Here is a 22,031-nt window from a genome sequence, read left to right as displayed (position 1 = left end):
TACAGTGATCTCACATATACCCTTCTCCCAGCTTCCTCCAGTGGTAATATCTTATATAACTATGGTATGTTAAAGGCACACGTTTTAAATCCTAGTGCTCTTCCCCTGTTCTTTATAACACGTTTTTTTGTGATTGAGAATCTACCATCTGTTTTGTTCCTACCTTTAAGTTTGCCAAAACAGGACAGTACCTCCCTCACTACCAATACCACAAACAACACTGCTTGAAATTCCTGAGTTTGTCCCTGATGCCCATAAAAGGTCAGTTGTGCCACGATATCCCCAGCCTCCTTGGAAAGGGCCTTCAGGAAGACAGAGGCCTGTGGCCAGATGCACCACAGGCTGCAGAGCACAGTCTCAGGCTGAGGGGCCCAAGCCAGAGAGGGTCTCCTGGGCCCACCACTGACATCTGAGCTGGGAGCCTTAAGAAATAAGGGGGAGAGAGAGCAAGTGTGAATAAGGGTGTGAAAAGCTGCACTTGCACATATATCCCAAAGGTGGGAAGTGAGAAATGAGGCCGATGAAATGTCAAGTAAAGAAATAGTAAGTCAAAGCAATGGATGGGCCATGGCCGCCAAACCAGATCTTGGGAGCAAGCAGGGACAGAATGCAACCTTCAAATGGCTGAATGCAAGCATGAGAAAAATAAGAAAATCACTGGCTCTGTGTCAAGAGTAACAGCCAACCAATTCTAACTGCAAAGCAACATGCATAAAATGCAAGGAAATTTTGAGTCACTCAAGTTGCTTTGAATAGGAGAATACAAACTATGAGCGGCTTCCTCCAAGGGAATTTGCAGGGTTCTCTTGCCAAGCTTTCCTGAGGCCACTGCCATCATCTTATAGAAGCCTTTAAAGTTCAGCTAAAACTCAGACAACCCAACGCATTGCTAAACCAGGCTTTCAAGTCAAACGAACGTGTGCCCCACCTATTCCAGCTGCACTGTCTTGAACTAGTTACTTACCCGCTGTGAGCCTCAGTTTCCTCATCTGTAAAATGAGAGTACTAGCAAAAATTAAGAATAGCACCTAAGTAATAGCACAACAAAGTGGTTGTGAAGATATGTGAGAATAAGCATAGAGAGTACTCAGCGTAGTACCAGCTAGAAAAATATACCCAGTAAGGAGTGGCTATAATTAATTTGGCAGCATTGCTTGTCCATGAAGAAACTAAACCAAGGCATGGTCTTAGAGGATCTCAGTTCCTCCAGGTGAGGATTCCCAGTATCCCCTATGAACCCACCTTGATGGCTCTCTTATTGTGTCATTGAGACAAGAGGAGTGCACTAGGCTTAGCAGCATTTACCTTCCACTGATATGTCCCCATCTATTTCTGGATGATAAACGGCAGTTAAAAGAGTCTTTAAAGACACTGCAAGTCTAACAGCCTAGATGAGGACTGCTGGGATCCAGAGAAAACAGAGACCACTTCCCTTACTGCCACCCCATCCACCTTGGAAGCAGCCATGAGGAGAGGTCTGGGAATGCTGTGTAGGTGACATTTCATGTGGCCAGAGGAGAGAGATTCCTGCAAACCAGTCTGAGAAGTGCAGAGACTTCAGCTTTAAACCAGAGAATGGAAAGAGCAGAGGCTTGACTTTTAGTCATGCGGTCCCTCTGTCCTTCTGTGCTATTGTCTCATTTCTGTGTACCCTTTACAGAAAGTAAACTCCTCAATTCCATTTATATGAAATATCTGGAAGAAATAACTCCATAGAGCTAGAGGCAGATTTGTGGTTGCCGCAGGGCAGGAGAGAGTGGGGAATGGGGAGAAGTGTTTAATGGTACATGATTGTATTCTGAGGTGTTAGAAATATTTTAGAACTAGCTAGAGGTGTTTGCACAATATTGTGAATGTACCAAGTACCACTGGATTGTTCACTCTAAAATGGTTAATTTTATGTTATGTGAATTTCACCTTAATAAATTAAAAAACAAAACAACTCCCTGGGAAGATGTCTCTGATGTTCTGCTCTAATTGTTTGTCTCTCACTTTCTCTGGACCTCATGCAGACCAGGTTTTCACCTCCACTATTCCACCTGAATTGCTGTTGTTAATGTCATTGTGACCTCCACGATGCTAGATCCCATGGTCACTTGTAGCTATGTGTGGCTACAAGGGAAGTTGGAAAGTGTGCTCTTTATTCTAGGCAGCTACATCTCCAGTAAAATCAGCCTGTTAGCAAACGGAAGGGGGGAATGGACAATAAAAGAAAACTAGCAGTCTCTGCTAGTCTTTTTAAGGGTAAACCATTTAAACCCTAGAAACAGAATGTATAGCCTCCAAATTTGGTGGGGGGAGTTGGAGGGAGAAGCATATTTAAAATAAAAAAAAAAAACTAGACTAATTCAATAGAAGATGGGAAAGAAAAAGAAAAGGAAAAATTTTGATAGATAGGAAACACAAAGAGTGCAGAAACAATTCAAATATATAAATAATCACAGTACTATGAATAAATAAATTCACTAAAATGCAGAGATTCTATCAAATAATTGGTCCATTTCATCTAAATTATGCAATTTGCAGGCAAAGAATTGTTCATTATATTCCATTATTATCCTTTTAATGTCCATGGGATCAAGAGTGATGGCCCCTCTTCCATTTCTGATATTAGTAATTTGCATCTTGTCTTTTCTTAGCCTGGCTAGAAGCTTATCAATTTCATTGATCTTTTCAAAGAAGTAGTCTTTGGTTTCATTGATTTTATTGTTTTTCTGTTCTCTGTTTTATTGATTTCTGCTCTGATTTTTATTATTTCTTTTTCTTTTCTTTCTTTTTTTTTTTTGCCTACTTTTTATTTAATTAATTCTTTTTTCTAGTTTCCTAAAATGGAATCTTAGATTATTGATTTTAGATCTTTCTTCTTTTCTAACATATGTATTCAGTGCTATAAATTTCCCTCTAAGTACTGCCTTTGCTGAATCCTACAAATTTTGATAAGTTATATTTTCATTGAATTAAAAATATTTTCTAATTTCTCCAAAACTTCTTTCTTTGACCCATGTATTATTTAACTGTATGTTGCTTAATGTCCATATTTGAGGGCTTACCAGCTCTCTTTCTGTTATTCTATTCTTTTAAATTTGTTAAGGTGTGTTTTTATAGCTTGAAATTTGGTCTATCTTGGTGAATGTTTCATGTAAACTTAAGAATTCGAATTCTGCTGTTGAATGAAATAATCTATAAATGTTAATTAGATTCAGTCGATTGGTACCACTGTTCAGCTATATCCTTACTGACTTTTGACTGCTGTACCTGTCAATTACTGATAGAGTGGGATTGGTGTCTAACTATACATTTGTCTATTTCTCCTTGTAGGTTTATCAGTTTTTACCTCACATATTTTGATGTCCTGTTGTTAAGGACTCTGCATTCCAAGGACCCCACTGGGATATATACACTAAGGACTATAATGTGTTCTTGGAGAATTTACCCCTTTGTCATTATGTAGTGCCCCTCTTTCTCACTGATGATTTTCCTTGTTCTGAAGTCTGCTTTAAGACAGAGGTCTTTATATTAGAGACAAAATCAAGATAAAGTTCTTTGCCATTTACTAAAGAATCAACTAAAGAAAATTTTACACAGGAAGACTGAAAAGACAAATGGTAAAAAGGCAAAACTAACCAAAAAGATCTGGTATAGTGATATTAAATATCAGATAAAATAGAATTTAAAGTATAATTCAGTAAAATTAACAAAATTAACAACTTTAATTAACAAAATGTAATTTAGTCTAAATAAAGAAGGATACTACATAATAATAAATATGATACTCCACCAAAAGATATAGCAAGCATAAATATTTATGCATCTACCAACTTAACCATAAAATACCTAACATAAAAATTGACCTGATTACAAGGAGAAATTAATAAATCTACAAGCATAGGGGAAGATTTTAATACACTCTTCTAGAAGGAGCAAGCAGATATGAAAGTTGTAAGAATATATAAATTTGAACAATATAATTAACAGATTTAATCTCAAGGATGGATATATATATCCCTGTGCTTACAAATAAAGAGCATGTTTCTATTTTTCAAAAAGACATGAATCAGTTACAAAAAATGACCATGCACGAGTACTTGTTTTTCTGTTCAGAGAATATTAGACTCTAAAATGCTGGTTCCATGATTCCACAATATCTGCTCTTAAATAGGAACAGGTAGTATCATTGCAGGAGTACAAATGAAGTTAGTCAAATTTAAGCATCCAAGGCTGCTCATATATGTTGTCTGAAGGGAACACAGACTCAGAAATGAAGCCTCCAAAAGAATTATCAACCTTTTCTGAAGAATTAGTATAATTTAAAACATGTTCTCTGATAATGCAATTAAGTAGGGAACATTAAGTATGTTTTTAAGCTATAACATTTCATAAAAAAACAACACAAATCACAGTTCTTCTCACCATTCTCAGGAAGTAAGTCTTTAAGTCACTTTGATCCACAAGAATAGTCCTTTTAACAATCTAACTATCCATTCCTGAGTCATAACCATTTAACTCCATATTCTTATCCATTTTAAAACTTTTCTTCTCTAGCTTAAGTCAGGAAATTGCCAAAGAAGCAGGGAAGTGCTGACTTCTCTCTCCTTCCACACCTTGCTCTCCTCTGTCTCTGCTTCCCTCCAGCTTGCCTCTGGGCGTGCAGAGTTGGAGGTGGGAAGGAAAGAGTGAAGAGTAGAGAGGTAAGAGTCAGGACACCTCCTCTTGTCTACACAGACCTAACCTGAAGATGGTTATGGCAGATGCCCAGCTAACTACTTCCCCCTTAGGGCATTTTGTAGTCTCCTCAGATATGGTCCCAGTGGGGTCCTTGGAATGCAGAGTCCCCGACAAGGAATCTGAAGCTCTCAGCAAGAAAATCACTGACTCTTCTCAGTCAGATATTATAATTCCTCTTTCCTGGGCAACAGTGCCCCCCATCCTGAGGTCACATGGCTCCTCCACAGTCCTCTTGGGTGGGATTCAAAAGGGCCCACGGTCTTCCCTCTCTGTCATGAACCAGATCTGGTCCCTGAGAAGTGCTTACTCATCCTCACTCCACTGAGAGAGGAAGGACTCCTAGTGCCACTGTTGCTCTCAGTGTGGCTGCCTCAGTCTGATCCAGCCACCGCCCTCCCGCTAGTTCTCATGCCCTAAATGTAGCAGGCATATTTCAAGGCGCTTGCGTTCTTTCAGGGCACCCTCTCTCTGGCTTGAAGAGACAGAAGCAGAATCCCTCTTGTTCTCCACTCCCAGAGGTGGGATGGGTTCGGATGGGTGGAATGCATGGTTCTCTGACATCTCTACACAGACATCTTCTGTTGTGTTGGCCTTGGACTTGACCCCTCTAAATGGATGATGGACAAAGGGTACCCAGATGAGTTATGTGCCTCTGTCTTTGAAAGTCTTGCATAAGCGGTCTAAACACCGTTTTGGAATCTGGGGCACTTGACCTTTTGCTCTGAGCCTTTGAAGCCAGAAAGAAGGCCATCTTAATAGCCTGTTACATGACCATCATCATTATTAAGCAATGAGACAAATAAATCTAGAAGGGAATCTTTGCGTTAATGAGTCTCCACTTCCAGAAACACGTATGACACATCTGCAAGGTATTCTCAGGTTTACTCACCTTAACTCCAAGGCACTCATGTTATGAGAATACCAGGAAGTCATGGCAGCAGGGAAGGGAGATCATTTGGAGGCAAGAGAAGATCTAGTCTTTTCATCTTTCCTCAAGTCAAAGCCCATAATTTTGAACAATTGGTTGGCATTTTGAGTTTACAAAGTGCTTTCTTCTTTTTTTTTTTTCATTTTATACTCACAGTGACCCCACTGAGTCTGTGTTATTATCCCAATTTTTTTCTAAGAAGTAGCATATTGAAACTCAGAAGACTTAATTCTTATTTAAAGTTACACAACCGAAAATAAATAAAAAATAAAGTTACGCAGCTGGTTCATAGCACAGGAGAACTTGAACTCCTGCCCTCTCTCCGGGAAAGGACACTCTAGGCTGCCTGCATAGGAGGCCCACACAGTTTTAGTTTCTTCTTACCAACAAGTTGAGATGGAGTAGATTTTCAGAGGGCAAATTCCCAAAGAGCAGGCTGAATACTCCTGCTAATAAAACCTATCATTCAAATCAAGAAGTTCCACTAGGTAATCACATATATATTTGGAACTGTATATTGCAGAGTCTCTTAGATATATGGTTTTCTAGGAATACATTTGTCATGTCTAGTGTCCTAGTTTGTTTCTGAGACTGGAGATAAGTCTCAGAAAATATTGGTCTAATAAGGGAGAAGCAGTAAGCAAAAAGCTCCAGATAGGGAGTGCTCCAAGTTGGGTTGGACACAAGTTTTGATTAGTTTGTGATTTATCACATGTTATAAAATATTTTCCCTGAATTTCATGGCCCCAGAGTCTTGTGACTACTTACAGCAATCTCCTTCCTGGCTGGAGCAGTGAGGAACAAGTAAGTGACCTCACCTGAGAGTGAGGGAAGGAATGGAGGATGGCATCACCAGTGTGGGATGAGACCGCCCGCCTCCCTGATGTGTCCCTAATAAATTATTTTGTCAGAGGACGCATTCATGTGATGTGTAAGGCAGGCATCAGGACTATTGCTACTAGCCTATTCAGCCTGGAGCTTTTACTGATTGTCAGGCGAGTGACAACCAGGACTCCTTAGCCGAAGCAACAGAGCTTGTAGCTATCTTACCATAATTGTGCTTCTGTGTTTTATCAGAAAAGAAATCAATTTTTTGTATCTAATTTAATTCCAATTAGAGGAAGGGAATTCTATGAATCTATGTGGGAAACCCCTTTTTTAAAGTTTTAGCTGCCCAGACCGCAGTCATTTATAAAATACCTCCAAGTAAAAATAAATGAGAGGTAGTTTGATCTCGCAGGTATTCAGGGAGCTGATGCAGGCCCAACGTACATGAGCTGGAAGCAATTAACTGAACTGCTCAGAAAAGGGAATTTCAAGTACTGAGCATCACAGAAACAGCCTGAGATTAAGCAACTGGGACTGTACCAAGGTTCAGGAGCCTTTCTCTCTGTGCGTCAGTTGTCCCATCTGCAAAATGGGACTACCATGGAGATGAAAAAGCACGGGAATCAATCAACTGTTTCATAAGGTTTCTTCAAAAGGTTACAGTTATGATTCCATGAAATTCCCTGACTGAACCGAGGGAGAGAAAGGGGGAGGTATCCGGATCTTGTAAGAGGCAGTGGCGTAGTAGGGGAATAGCTCATAGGAGGACTGCCTGGGTATGATGGCGGCGCAGCCACTCTCTGGACATGTGACGTGGTCAGAGAGATCACTTACTCTCCTCTGCCTCAGGTTTCGCACCTGTAAAGCCTCACAGGGTTGTTATAAAGACCAAAAGAGTTCACACATACAGTGTTAGAACAGAGCATGGCGCAAAGTAAGTACTTAGCAAGTATGAGCTGTTATCACTCTTCTTTCTCACTGATGCAGGTGTACACAGATACTCTTAACCTGCGGGAACATATTCAAGATGGCGGCAGAAAGAAGGCCCAGGCAGCATAGTGGTATCTGGACTATAAAAGTGAATTTCAGTTATATCTAAATATTTGGTTTAGCAAAAATCAGGATTTGATGCCCTACGACACACAGACACTGTGCTGGGCACTCTTGTGCATTATCTTTGATGTTCTCGCAATACTGCAGGGTAGATAGTAAGACAATTATTACTCTGATCATTTTGCAGACAAGGAAAGTGAAGTTAGAATAAGTCATCCAAACTCGCATGGTAAGCAACAGTTTCACACCCACATCCATTGAAGCTCCAAAGAGCCAGGGTCATTGCTCAAATCTGCTGTCTTCTCTGTAGGCCTGTGCAGGGCCAGGCACTCTGCAGGACACTTGTCTCTTTCCAGCGCCTCTACCCCCACAGCCCTGCAGGGTGGGCATTACCATCTCTACTTCTCAGAGGGCTAAACTGAGCCTTCTCCTTGACAATGCAATGTGCTCACCAGTGACAGTGAGGTGGGAAGCATCTGACATTTTTCAGAGTAGGAGTTGAGATGACATTGCTGAAACACACTCAGATATATTTATTTCCAACCACTCCAACTGGCACTCTAGCACCTCCTTTTGAATAATGAGCCTCATTCAAGCTGGAAGGATGACTCATCGCCTGTCAATGCTAACTGGTGAGGCTTGCTGACTGCAGCCTGAGGCTCCCGGAGATGGTCCAAGGACCCTCTCTCCTTAATGCCAGGGGGACACCCACTTCCCCTCCCTGCATGAATGTGTCTTGCGGCTTAGATAAGTCCCCCACCGCTTCCAGCCACCACCCTGCTTGGCCCCAAGAAGGCAACGCAAGAGAGATGCACACACAGCCTAATTACCCTAACTAATGGCCTGTCACAGCACAAGAGACCGTGAAATTTTTACCTAGGGGTGAGCGCCCAGGCTTGCATGTTTATTTTTAATTATAACATCTCATAAAGTTACAAGAAGTTGGAATTTGCCTTGCTGTGACATTTAGGAATCCCAAATCCCCTTGTGTTCTGTTTATTTTGGGTGAGTCTTCTCACTAGGCATGCTCCCCAGCGGAGCTGACCATTTGTGGTCATCACACATGTCTTGTTTGCTTGGCTCCCGCAAGAGGCGGCCGGGTGCGATCTCTGGTTGTCTGTATCTGTTTGGAAGGTTCGGAGGCCATGGGCGTCATGGCAGAAACAGTGAGCTCTGCTCTCGACCTGCTTGCGAACTTGTGTGGTCCTTGTACTTCCCCAGATCTTTCGGATGTGGTTTGGAGGTGATGGCTAAAATGGATGATTTCTAAAGATGTTGAGATAATCTAATCTATCCTGTGGCTCTAGAAACATCCACACCTGAGACTTGCCAAGGGGAGGCTATTCTGTTTAAAATCCTGCAGAGAGAAATATTCCCCAGCCCCTCCCTCCCTGGCCTTTCACAGTTAAGACATTCCTGGAGTTGACAGGCTTTCTCATAATCAAGGTTCTTTCTTAAACATTCTCTTGTTAACACCCTTTCCACTGCATTATCTGTGGTTTTCATAAAGTCTGAGCCTATTTATTATCATCAACCTGTCCTTCTGGGTTTTCTTTTCCTCCAGCTCTCCCCACTTCAGCTTTCTCCTAGCCTGGAGTCAGCTTCATTACTTGCTCATGCATCCAGAAGATACTTAAGACTTGTTCTCTTAAGAGGCTGCCCTGTGCTGAGGTAAATGGAACATTTCTCAAAGAGTGTTCCTTGGAACACCAGTGACCATGAATATGAAGAAGTAAGTGCTCTGAGAAAGAGCTCCATGGTAAGATACATTTTGGAAGTGCTGGGCTGAATAGAATAAAAGAAGCATCTCTAGCCTAAGAAGCTGAGATCCCCTTCTTTGCCTGTTCAAGCTGTAAGATCAGGAAACCAGGGACAGGAGAACTGCCTGTCCCTGCATAGTTACCTCACCTTACACATAAGAGAGGAAAGTGAAAGACATTTTCTCCATCTCCCCCCTGGGCCAAACCCCATCTCATGCAAGGGACATCATGGAGGAGTGGACACAATCAAAGACTTTGGAGGTAAATCAATTCCCAGCCTTGCACTTTCTCTTTGTGTGATATTAGGTGAATTCTCCCTCCACGTTCTGTAACCTTATCAATGGACTAAAGCTAAAAATACTTGCCTCGCAGGGTTGTGGTGAAGAATAACTGAGAAAAAAACAGAAATAAAGAACCTATGATCACTCAGACAACTCCAATACGATCAGAACTGAAATCTAAGCCCCCTAATGACCAACCAGGTCTCCTTTCCCCATTTGAAGATGGGGTTGACTCCGCCCTTCTCATCAGAGTCCCTCCCGTCCTCACTTCCTACACAGAGGTGGTGTCCAGACCAGCCAGACAGGCCCATTTGAGGGATGCAAAGCCTGACTTTGGATGGCATTGATGGCCAGTCCTTAACACAGGCAGGAAATTCTGTGGCTGGGCAGCTTGTCGGTAGACCCACAGCCCGTAGAGACTCTGGAAGTGGAAGATGGCGGGTGTGCTCTAGAAAGTAGAAAGGAAGTGCTCCCATTCCTGATGTTGGCAGACAGAGCTGCAGCGGCCATCCTGGCTCCGGGAGAGATGGGGTGTCCTCTAGGGACCAGTCAACACTCATTCACCCCCTCCAGTCTTTAAATGAGACGGAAACTGGCAGTCCTCAAACTTGTTTTACTTGGCTTCCTCAGTGGTTTTGAAAATTCATGTTAGTTGCCAGGAGTTTAAAGCTTAGAGAATACATATAAAAATTCAGGTCTACGGTGTTTGGTTTTTTGTTTGTTTGTTTGTTTTTGTTTTTGTTTTTAATCTAAGTATTCCTACATAACAGCAATTGCCCAGGATAGATGCAGCCCCTTAAGAGATGGCCAGGAGATCTGTTCTCCCACCTTCACCCTTCCCTCCCATTATACCTTATCTTCTGAATGTGTGCCTCAGTGGCTTTTCCAGGTACCAGAGTTTGAGCCCAATTCATTTAACAAAGGCTGTACCAGGTACTGTGCTAAATGCTAGAGGTACAAAACAGACTAATGAGGGAGAAAGATATGCAAACAGCAGTAATAGCAACTAGGCGCTCTAACATTTACAGACAAAGGGCTATGGAAATCCAGAGGTGGGGAGGGCTAATGGCCTAACAATAATAACACCTATGATTTATTGCGTGCTTACCGTATGCCCAGCACTTGGCCTCCCCGAGGAGTCAGGGATGCTTCTCAGAAAGTTTTCCCTTCAAGAATAAGAAAATTGTCAACTGGAGAAAAACATTTCAGACAGAAATGCATTATCCAAAGGCTTGTGAACTAGCCAGGAGAGTTCAGTGAACAAGTGAAAATTCTTACGTGCCTGCAGCCTGAGCTGTACAAGGGGCCGGGGTGCGGGAAGGGCCATAAACTTCATCTGGGGTCCGAGGGGACCCGAATTCTATCCTGCAGCCAATGGGAAAGCATCTGAATTTTAACGGGCTCCTCCACAGTCTTTCCTGAGTGCCAGCTTAGAGAAACGTATAGGGTCAAGAGTCCTGAAAAGGAGGGACAAGGGATGGAGTCACCACTCTTTCTGGACCTTTGGGCAGGGGGATGCTGGGGTGCATTAGCCTAGGGTGGTCCCCGCTACCCTCCACCCAGCCCTCCTGTAGGATATGTTCAGGGAATTCAAAGTGGCATATAGATTAGTCCAAGTCCAAGATAATGAGGAAGGTAAAGCTGGTGCCAAGCATACTGACAATGCTTTTGAAACCCAAGTGTGATTCTGTTGGTCATCCCCCTCTCCCCCAGAAGAGAGATCTGAGTCTTCCTTAACACCTATGAACAGACATCTTTCCTCTCAAAGCCAGGCACAAATACCTTTCACGAACATGTGCTTTCATTGTTGCTCCGTCCAGCATCTTTATTTTTCGTTAAATCTTCCTTCCTTTGTGAATCATTTCTTTTTTGGCAACACCCATTTACACTAATATGCAGAGGGGTCACAGGGCAGGTCTGGGGCCACTCTGCCATGCAGATTATTTAGAAGGAGCAACACGAGAGTCCTTTGGGAAATTCTCACATGGAACTAAATCAGAAAGTAATATCCTGTTTTGTCTGCACTCTGCACTAGTCCTCGTGTGTCCTGTAGTGGAATCCTGGAGTTTCTCCCCGTTGGTTGAAAGATAAACAAACCACTGGCTCCCAGCCCTACCCTAGAGCTGTTCTAAGGAATTACACTGAAAACAAAGTGTCATCAAAACCAAACCAAAAGATGGAAACAAAATCTTAACCGAAAGTTCTCACTAGCTGTTGATTTCAATTCTTGGAGCAAAAATTTCGATTTTTTTTCCATGAAGGACAAACCTTTATATCAAGATGAGTTGACTCCCAAACTTTTCGTTTTAAGAAGGTCCCCTTTTCAACGTCGAATAATTTCAAGAACTCCTCAGAATACTGTCAGTATCAAGCAGTTGAGGAAAAAATACAACAAAAATCCACTACTAATCCAGTAAGAGTTCTTAGAGGAATTTTAATTTTATTGATCCTATCCATGCTTTTACCTGCCCATTGAAAGACAGCAACACGCATAGCCGAGAGGTATCGCTCTTCTGTTCCGTCTCAAGTATCGGCTGCAGTTCCCTGGAAAGCACATCGACTACGGAGGCCTTTGCAAGTATTCTTTCCCGCACTCCATCCCCAATGGGAGTCGTCCACGGCCGATTGAAAATCACGGAGACTCAGATTAAACAGCAAGGGTTCAGTGTTTTGTGTTTCTTTTAGGTTTGTTTTTTATTTTGCCAAAGAACAGAATTCATTGTGATATCTGGTGTTTGGTGGAGGTCCTATACACTGTGCTCTCTGTGTGCCTCCCTTCTGTTTGAATTACCCATGTCTCCTCGAAGGATAGGCCCTTCGAAGGTCTCTTCTATCATTTACTCCACCAGGGGATAATCTTGGCAAGTCTGCACCTCCATGTTTAGTACCTACATGAGTACCGTATTTCCCCCCCAGGAGCTAATCCTCCAAGAAGAACCACGGCTATCTGGATTTAACTCAAGTGGAGACACAGTAATGAGGCTGGAAAGGGCAACCCAGGTCATTAATGTCCCAGAATTCCATAAAGAATGTAGCAAAAACTGACATTCATTATTTTATCATGTATTGATGTGCATTGTGTGTCAGATAAGTGAGGCAAAAATAAAAACTCTGGCCTCGAGGGTGTGCGACACAAGAGGTTGGAGGTGTTTTGAGCTGTGGAGGCACAGAGACCTAAGTGAGAAAGACTCCCTGGGAGCCACAGATGAAGTGTCACTGGAGTTCAGAGAATGGGAGATGGCCCTCCTCGCAGGGTTGGGGGGGGGTCTGAGCAGGTTTACAAAGGAAGCAGTGTTTGAGTTGGGCCTTGAAATATGAAGAAACTGGACAATTCTTTTTTTTTTTTTAAGATTTTATTTATTTATTTGACAGAGAGAGACACAGCAAGAGAGGGAACACAAGCAGGGGGAGTGGGAGAGGGAGAAGCAGGGGGAGTGGGAGAGGGAGAAGCAGGCCTCCCGCGAAGCAGGAGCCGGATGCGGGGCTCGATCCCAGGACCCTGGGATCATGACCTGAGCCGAAGGCAGACGCTTAACGACTGAGCCACCCAGGCACCCCCAATTCTTTTTTTTTTTAAGATTTTATTTATTCATTAAAGAGGGAGAGAGCACAAGCAGGGCAGGTGGGGAGGGGAAGAGGGAGAGGGAGAAGCAGGGAGCCTGACATGGGGCTCGATCCCAGAACCCCAAGATCATGACCTGAGCTGAAGGCAGACACTTTACCAGTTGAGCCACCCAGGTGCCCCCTGGACAGTTCTTTAAATCTTAAATTTTAATTCTTTAAATTTAAAATTTAAATTCTTTAAATATTTTGTGGCTTGAGTCCAGAAATTAGAGTTTTGGGGAAATAGTCACTTAGCTTTCGCTTAATCAGAAAAGACTTTTCAGGAGAGGATGGGGAAGGAATCTTTGAAAGGAGATAAAAGTCATACCCCTTTTACCAGCCAAAGTAATTAATAAGCTTCCAGATTGTATGGGCTAGTCACAGAGATTCAAGTTCCAGTAAATCTGAATGCATGACTTTCCTGTTAGGGGCTGAGTTGTGCCCCTTCAAATTCATATGCTGAAGTCCTAACCCTCCATACTTCAGAGTGTGACTATATTTGGAGACAGGGTCTTTCAAGAGGTAATTTAAGGTAAAATCAGGTCGTACGGCTGGGCCCTAGTCCAAGGTGATCGGTGTCTTTATGACAGACACAGAGGGAAGACACGGGAGAACATGGGGACAAAACATTCATCTACAAACCAAGGGGAGAGGCTTCAGAAGAAACCAGCCCTGCTCACACCTTGATCTTGGGCTTCTAGCCTCCAGGACTGTGAAACAAGTCTCTGTGGTTGAAACCCCCCAGCCTGTGACACTTTGTTACGGTGGCCCGAGGAGACTAACACATTCCCTATTTTACAGCTGACTGATCTTAGGCTTATAACGCATTTTTGATTACATATCCTTATGCCAAAACCACTGGCGTTTTACACCAAGCACCTCTCTGGCTGCATCTTTCACAATCCATTCCTGCTTTCCACCCCACCAGCAGCTCTCCCAACTTTCACACTTCACACACTCACTCACAGCACCCAGCCCCCTGGAGAGTCCTGCACTCACAAGGTTCATTACCTGATGCCTTTGTATTTATCTTCTTTGCCTGGAATGTCCTCGTGCTCTCTTGTTTATTTGGGGAGTTCCCTTTAATCCTTCAAAACTCAGCTCAGAATCATGACCTCTGAGTAGGCTTCTTCCCTGGCCTCTTCTGCCCAATATTTAATAACTCCCTCTGCTGTATTCTGAGCACAACTACTTACTGCACTTACGGTGGTGCTTTACTTTCCCAAATGCTGAGCTCTTCTGTGGATGTGTCTGACTCATCTCCGTAGGCCCAGGACCTAGCACAGAACCTGGGACACATCACACTCTTCATAGATGCTTGTTGAATCAAACAAGTAATTGGATAGGTTGTCATCAAATAAATTCACATTTTTACAAGCATTTTATGTGCAGCAAACTCTGAAGTTGGAACATGAACGTGGATCTTTTCACTGGAAATTACACTGATACAGCATGTAACTACCTACCAGACACTTTTACTGTTATCAAATATATATGGCAGGTACTGAAAGTGACCTTAGATCCTGGATCAAGCATCTTCATTTGTAAAGGAGAAAATTTAGTTGAAGAAATTTATCCAAAGTCCCATAGCCAGGCAAGTGGGAGATGCAGAACTAGAACACAGATACTCTGACTCCTGACCCAGTGCTCTCCCACTTATCCAGATTCCCATCGTTGTTTCAGGCCTAGATCAGATCTCAGCTCCTTCGTGGAGCTCTTTCTGATTGCTCCACTCTATGCTAATGCCCCCCTGCTCTGAAGTTACCATTAGTCAGACCTATGTTGGCTCTAGATCTTGCTCCCTCAAGTTCCGTAGGTCTCTTTTCAGAACAAGTTCTAAAGTCCAGAAGACTTAGATCAAAATCCCAGGTTCTTATCCTCCAACACACACACACACACACACACACACACACACACACACACACACACACACACACTTGCATACTGACCCAGAATCAACTGAGGTACAGACTTCCATGAAAAGAGATTTCTGGGATGATGATCTCTCCATTCTGTCAACCTAATCCTGAACTAGTTCTTCCTCCAGATGGGTAAATACAGGTTTTAATATGCCTCCTTCTGATGGAGCACAAGGTCCAACATTCTCAAAAGTAGAGTCCATTGGAAAGAATACTTAAGTGCTCCCGGAAATTTATGCCCTTCAGGTCCATCTCTCCACTTAAAAGTGGAGCAGCTAGCCCAGGCTTCTCTCCTCCATGCCTCTAGGCAGGTGTCCCGTATTGGGAATTCATTCATGGGAGCAGTTCAAGTGGGCAATCTCCTGTTTTTCCCACTCCACCAACAAAACCACAACATATCTCCTACCCAGGAGACTTTCTGGATCACCCCATCCTCCAGGAACACTGAACAACACTGCCCTTGGCAGGGGAGGTGAGGCATCCTTGTGATCTTTGCCCACCACTTTCTGAAAGAAGGAGTGAGAACTTGCAGGACCAATTCCATCTTCAGGCAAGATTTCTTATAAAAATCTATGTTCAGAGAAAGAAAGTATGATTAATCAGTCCACCATAACATAAGCAATAAGAATTTTGCAGGGGCAGTTCAACAACTAGATATATTTGTTTTCCAAGAACTGTATTTAGTATAGCCAGAAATAAATGTGAAAGTAGCTTGAAGTTTACCTAGATAAATTGTCATTGCTTTTAAATAAACAAATATTAATTCTCTCATTCTCCCCTTAATATCTTGAGTGGAGGACAGGGATGATTACTGATGTTTCCTTCATACCTTTAGCATACACATACTTTACAGTGGGCATTTGGCCCTCAAAAACCATCTGTTGGACAAAAAAAAAAAAGGAAATGAATTGATCAATGAATTTTGTTAAGTTGTTCTTGCTTCTATCATCTCTCTTTATCTAATTTCATATTCATCATAAAACAATTTCCTAAGCTGCTAGATCAACTGTTCTGCAGTGCAGCACTTAGCATTTCCCTGGTGGATCCATGAGCAATACCAGTCTACTCATTCTGATTTTCCCAGTCTTTAGCTTTATTTCTGAGTGTGTTTGATGGTCGACACTACTAATCTGTTTTAAGACTGCTGGGTTTAGGGGCACCTGTGTGGCTCAGTCGGTTAAGCATCAGATTCTTGGTTTCAGCTCAGGTCATGATCTCAGGGTCCTGAGATTGAGCCCCCATGTGGGGCTCCATGCTCAGTGGGGAGTCTGCTTGGGATTCTTTTTTTTTTTTTTTTAAGATTTCATTTATTTATTCATGAGAGACAGAGAGAGAGAGAGGCAGAGGGAGAAGCAGGCTTCCAAGGAGCAGGGAGCCCGATGCGGGACTCGATCCCAGGACCCTGGGATCATCACCTGAGCCGAAGGCAGGCGCTTAACCATCTGAGCCACCCAGGCACCCTCTGCTTGCGATTCTTTCCCTCTGCCCCTCCCCCAACTTGCGCACTCTGTCTCTCTCTCTCTTAAATAAATAAATCTTAAAAAAAAAAAAAAGACTGCTAGGTATTACTGCAGTGATAATAATGATAAGAGTTAGCATGAATAGTCTCAGATGCTGTGTGCCAGACACTATGCTAGCCATTTTACATCTAGTATTTTACTTAATTTTCCATAAGCTCTAGAAGGTAGGTTCTCTTATTTTCTCCTTCTTAATCTTAAGGACAAAGATGTTAAATTACTGGCTAGCAAGTGAATAAGCCCTCCCTTGAACTCAGAGATCTTGTGTTCTCTCTCTCTCTTTGATTCTAGAGTTTAAGCTCTTGTTCATTGTGCTATACCCATCTCAGTAACGGCAAAATATAGGTTCACAGAACATAATGTCCTAGGCCTATGAAGTATATGCTATATAGATCCACCTTCAAAAGCCCTACACTTTCTGTGTAATTATTTAATAGCACTTATGGCCTTTGGCCAAGCCACTTACACTTCTTTGCCTACACGCCATTCTGATGCATAGTCCATGCTCATTTATTAGGATGAATGTAATCCCGCCCTATAAACCTCAGTGATACCTTAACTTACACCCTTGAGTTCTTCAATATGGATCACCAGCTTGTCTAATCCTAAGAACTCTATCTTTGAAAAAGAAGCCAAACCCCATTACCAAGGATATCTTCTGGTCTAAAGCCATTATTCATTCATTTTGGAAAATATTCAAGAAATTTAAACCAAGACTTTGTAGGAAAGAAATGAATTGATGTTGTGTCTCTTATGGGCATCATCCATTATAATGTGGTGAGTTTCATTATTACATTCTTACTTGATCCCACACCAAGTAAGAAGTTCCAGATAAGCTTCCAGGTGTCATGGAAAGAAAGCATTACAGAAACTTTCTGGTGTTTGTTGTTGTTGTTGTTGTTTTTAACTTTTCCCTCGGCGTGAGGTGCCTTCACATACAGCAGACAATGTTGTTAAGCTTCATTGTTACTGTATAGCATTGTTTTCATCACTAATTATCATTTCTCTGAAAGTGCTAAGTTCTAGAATTTAGAGAACTATTAATTTTGAAGAGAGCAGTGACAAATCATAGATGACATCCGTTGTTTTCCGTTTTCTCCAGCCAATTTTTCTTTGTTAAGAGCCAACTACTACCAGTCGAGGAGTCTACATATCCTGTCACTTTCCCAAATGAAATTAATTCCTGGTCTAGAAGTTGATGGATAATAAAATGTCCTAAACAGGACATTTTTTAAAAAGGACATTAAAAAAAAAAAGAACAGACTTAAAAAAAAAAAAAAAGGAACTGGAGGGGCGCCTGGGTGGCTCAGTCAGTTAAGTGTCTGCCTTGGGCTCAGGTCATGATCTCAGGGTCCTGGGATCGAGCCCTGAATCGGGCTCCCTGCTCAGTGGGGAGTCTGCCTCTCCCTCTCCGTCCCCCCACTCTTGCTCTCTCTCTGTCTTTCTCTCTCTCAAATAAATAAATAAATAAAATCTTAAAAAAAAAAAGGAACTGGAATGTCAGCAAAGCAGAACAATTTGTTTGTGATCACTGAGAATTGACTGCCACGAAACAAGGGGAATTGAATATTGGAGTACAATGTTTCAAAAATGCACAGAAACCCCAGCTCTTCCGAGAGTGCTAAGATTGAATCTCACAGATCAAATGAATTTTTCTAGAAATGCTTGAGTATAAGAGAGAATTATAATTAATGTTAAAGTAGCATAAAATTAGCACTGTCATTTCTGCCTGGATTAATTCTTTCTTAAACGCATTGTTGTGTAAGATCCAGGAAACTGCCTGCCTGGACAGTATCCACATGCGGCTGCAGCCTGTGCCTGGATCCCTGGGTAGTTACTTGCCCTCTTTCCAGCGCTGGAGGGGGTTAGGACCTGGACCGAGACAGAGGCTGCCCAGCCATGCAGGGCCCGGGGTCGCGAGTCAGGAGAGACAGGCCAACAGAGGCCCTGCTGGGGGATTGACAACCCCAGCCCCTTGCAAATGCATGCTGGTGGAAGACCTCAGCCATCTTTCCATTTCCCTCCTTCCTCTCTGAAATCCCTTTATTGAACTGTTACTGTTCATCCTCTAGATAAAAAGGCAAGATGCAAAAAAAAAAAAAAAAAAGGCAAGATGCACAAAATTAAGGAACATGGGGAAAATGACACACATTCTAGAATTTTATACAGTTCTGTAGTTTTAATTTCTCAACGTCCATTTTCAAAGCATGCTCAGTAACCTCTTTCAGATCATTTCATAGACTAGTCATTAGACATTAGGTCCATAACTGCTGGGAGGCAATTCTCCATGGGTCTCTTGCATGTCTGCACATCTTGCAAGGAGAGGCATTGACTATCCTTTGTTCTTTCTGGGCCACCTTTTAAAGGGTATGTGTCCAGCAAACAGCCTTGGAAAAATGTCTCCCTCCAGAGCAAAGGGCAGGCATGCTTACTGCTCATTAAAATAGATACCACTTTAAAAAAATAAAATAAAATAAAATAAAATAAAATACTGCTCATGAAGAAAAAAATTGTAACTAGGTGTGGTGACCGATGTTAACTAGTTGTAGTGATCATTTCCCAATATATACAAATATCAACTCATCACGTTGTATTCCTGGAACTAATATGTTGTATGTCAATTATATGTCAATTTTTTTAAGTGTGAAAAAAACTAAATCATTGAGAAGATTAGTTGAGAAGACCCTCCATAGTTCCACAGGACCCTAGTGAAGTGCAGTCATGGGACCCTGGGAGGGAACACAAGGTTAGGGGCTTTTCTCTGAGCCTGCATTTTGCAGATTTTAATTACTCATGTGTGATATCTTTAAAACACTTGTATTATTAAAAAAACAACAAGACATGGGCTCCCTGAGCTCCAGGTCCCTCCCCATAAGGAAACCTATGTGCACAGGCATCTGTTTGGCCCCATCTGCGTGACCCCCTTGCGACTTGAGCCAGGGGAACGGACGCACATGCGTAAGTGCTCATGCCTCTTGCTGGGCCATCCCTCACCCCTCACCCCGCACTGCTCGTTGGGCCCTTGCTGAGCCGCCCTTTCTACCTCCTACCAGCATCCAGAAAACTGGCAGGCTGCCTCGAAAGGGTAAAATCTCAGACCTTTCACAGTTCTTGGCAATAGCCTGGCGGCTGGGACGCAGAAGCTGCTGGATAAATGGTGGCCTCCTCGTGTCAGCTGCCCTCCTGCATGTCCTGGTGGGGCTGGTATTTCTGGGGTCTGCTTCCCAGTCAGCCTCCCAGTGTGGTTCTTTCCTCTCCTCCCTGCCCTGCAGGCTGGTCCTTTGCATCTTTTTAGTTAAGGAAGACATCTGCTTTGATCCCTCAAGTTTTGTCCACCTCGCGGGATCTCTTGCCCTCCTACAGGCCTCTCAGGCTTCGCCTGTTGGAAGTCCTATCATTATGTGTAGTACCAACCATATCTGGTCTCTCCTCTGCTTTCCAGCTTCTCTGCCCTCCATGTGGCCCTCCTCCATCTGCCCCAGATCCAGGAGGAACATTTCAGTTAGCCAGGCCACCAGAGGCCCTCGGTGCCGCCAAAGGGGTGAGCGTTCCTGCCTACGACGCAGAGGCTATTCTCCCCAGGCTACAGCTTGCAATAAACATGGTCCCTTACTTTCTTTGTCCTTTGTATTATTTGCTGACTAATATGTCTTTCCCACTGGCCCATAAGCGTTTGGAGAGCAGGATGTCACACTCCTTTATACATACCCCTTACAGCCTAGTGCTTTTACAAATAATAGTCACTAATGAAAATGAGTTTTAATCTTACCTATAGAATTAGTGCAGGCCTATAAAATCATTACTATCTGTGACCTTCACAAAGAAAAGAGGAGGGCCATTCTGTCACACAGGCCTTTTTGTCTCCCTTGCCCTTCCTCGCATCGCTATTGCGATTGCACCTCCCCTGCTCACACAATCCTTTGGCAAGAGCTAGAGAAGACGGCTTTGTGGCCGAGGCGCTATTCTGGAGATGACTCGGAAGCAGGAGTGGAGTCACCAGATGAGCGGGATGGGAGTTCTGAGCGGCCCTGGAGGAAGCCCATGGTTGGTGGAGGAAAGCAGTGAATCGAGGATGGTGGGGGGGTGGGGAGCGGCAGGGAAGAGCTCTCGGACACACCACGCGAGGGTGTGCAGACAGTGGGACAGACTTTAAGTAACGAGGAAGGCTCCAGGCTCGCGTTCAATTCCTGTGGGACGAGGGCAACGGGGATGGAATGACTGCAGCGCCAGGAAGACCTTACTTAATCTAGCTTTTATTCTCCAGGGCTTCTCAGGGCAGAAGAGTGACCGTGGAGGGAGAGGGTCTCAGGAAACTGGAGTGCCCTCTGCTCTGCTCCTACCCTTCCCCCACCCTTGGCCTTCTAAGTAGGTTCACCAGGCCAACCAAGCCCAAACCCTGCTGTTCCCCACTTTCTCTCCAAGAGAGTGTCAGGCTGCAAGAGCGAAGTAGGGCCCCAGGAGAAGAGCTGCTCCTTCCGCTGCACTGCTTTCCACGTGTTGGAGATGAAGTCGCGGGGCGTGCACAGCATCTTCATCGTATTTTCTGATGTGCCTGGCACAAATGCCAAAGACAGCTACAAGTAATTGCTCTCCAAGCTCCAGTGAACTAGAACATCTTCATTTAAATCATGCATAGCCTGGAATTCTTTTTTTTAAAGGAGAGAAAGATGACTTTATGTGGAGTTGCTAGGCAGCCAGGCGCTCGGGGAGCTCAGCCGTACATGCAGCTTTGCAGAATCTCAGCAGGAAGGCACAGTGTCCTCTTCAAAAAGCTCTCCTTATGCAACACTCGCAAGCTTCCACCACATCCAAAAATGTAAGCTCCTCTTGTTTTTAACTACCCACCATTCCCACACCCCGTTAACCAGAGATAAACCAGAAGATGATTTGTGTTACCAGCTCTCCTGCACCACTGAGGGGCTTGATGCAGCCCAATCTTTGGGCAGGACTCTGGTCAAAGTATGGGAAGAAATGACCTTTTAAAGCGTTTCGCTTCTTGCCTTACATGAACATGGGAAATTTTGGAAAATGCAGAGAAGCATGAAGCAATTAATAAAAAAAGAAAAATATGATAATCCCACAACTCAGAAAAATCAATGGTAATTATGGTGATGTTTCCTTCTATAAAGATATATAACAAAACTGGCATCACTAAATACTCAGGATTTAACACAATGCCTAAAAAAAATAGTTGGCACTTGTACCCAACAAATGATTTTAATGAGTGATTTTATGTCAGTTTTTTCAATGAATATTATATATAGGAGTATTTTCATAGTATTAAAGATCTTTAATGTTTGGTTAATATTTTGTCATATATATGTATTATAAATAATCTACTTTCATCTTGTCTACTCTTATTAGGCATTTAATTTTTTCCTAAATTTTAGCTAGTTTAAACAGTGCTATTATGAAAA

General features: G+C 43.0%; 1 protein-coding gene across 10 annotated transcripts in view; it reads left to right on the top strand.

The window, feature by feature from the left end:
- Nucleotides 1-22,031, top strand: part of POU2AF2 (POU class 2 homeobox associating factor 2) — a 484,065-nt gene that overhangs the window by 312,804 nt on the left and 149,230 nt on the right. The window contains exon 9 of one of the 10 annotated variants that reach the window (XR_013442616.1): nucleotides 20,057-20,383. The exons of the other annotated variants lie outside the window; for them this stretch is intronic. The gene's annotated coding sequence lies outside the window, so the exon portion shown is untranslated. Of the gene's footprint in view, nucleotides 1-20,056; nucleotides 20,384-22,031 lie in introns of those variants that run through there. 10 annotated transcript variants of the gene reach the window in all.

Source organism: Halichoerus grypus, chromosome 11, assembly GCF_964656455.1.
Source record: "Halichoerus grypus chromosome 11, mHalGry1.hap1.1, whole genome shotgun sequence".
NCBI classification, from domain to species: domain Eukaryota; kingdom Metazoa; phylum Chordata; class Mammalia; order Carnivora; family Phocidae; genus Halichoerus; species Halichoerus grypus.
This window is presented reverse-complemented; position numbering and strand designations above follow the sequence as displayed.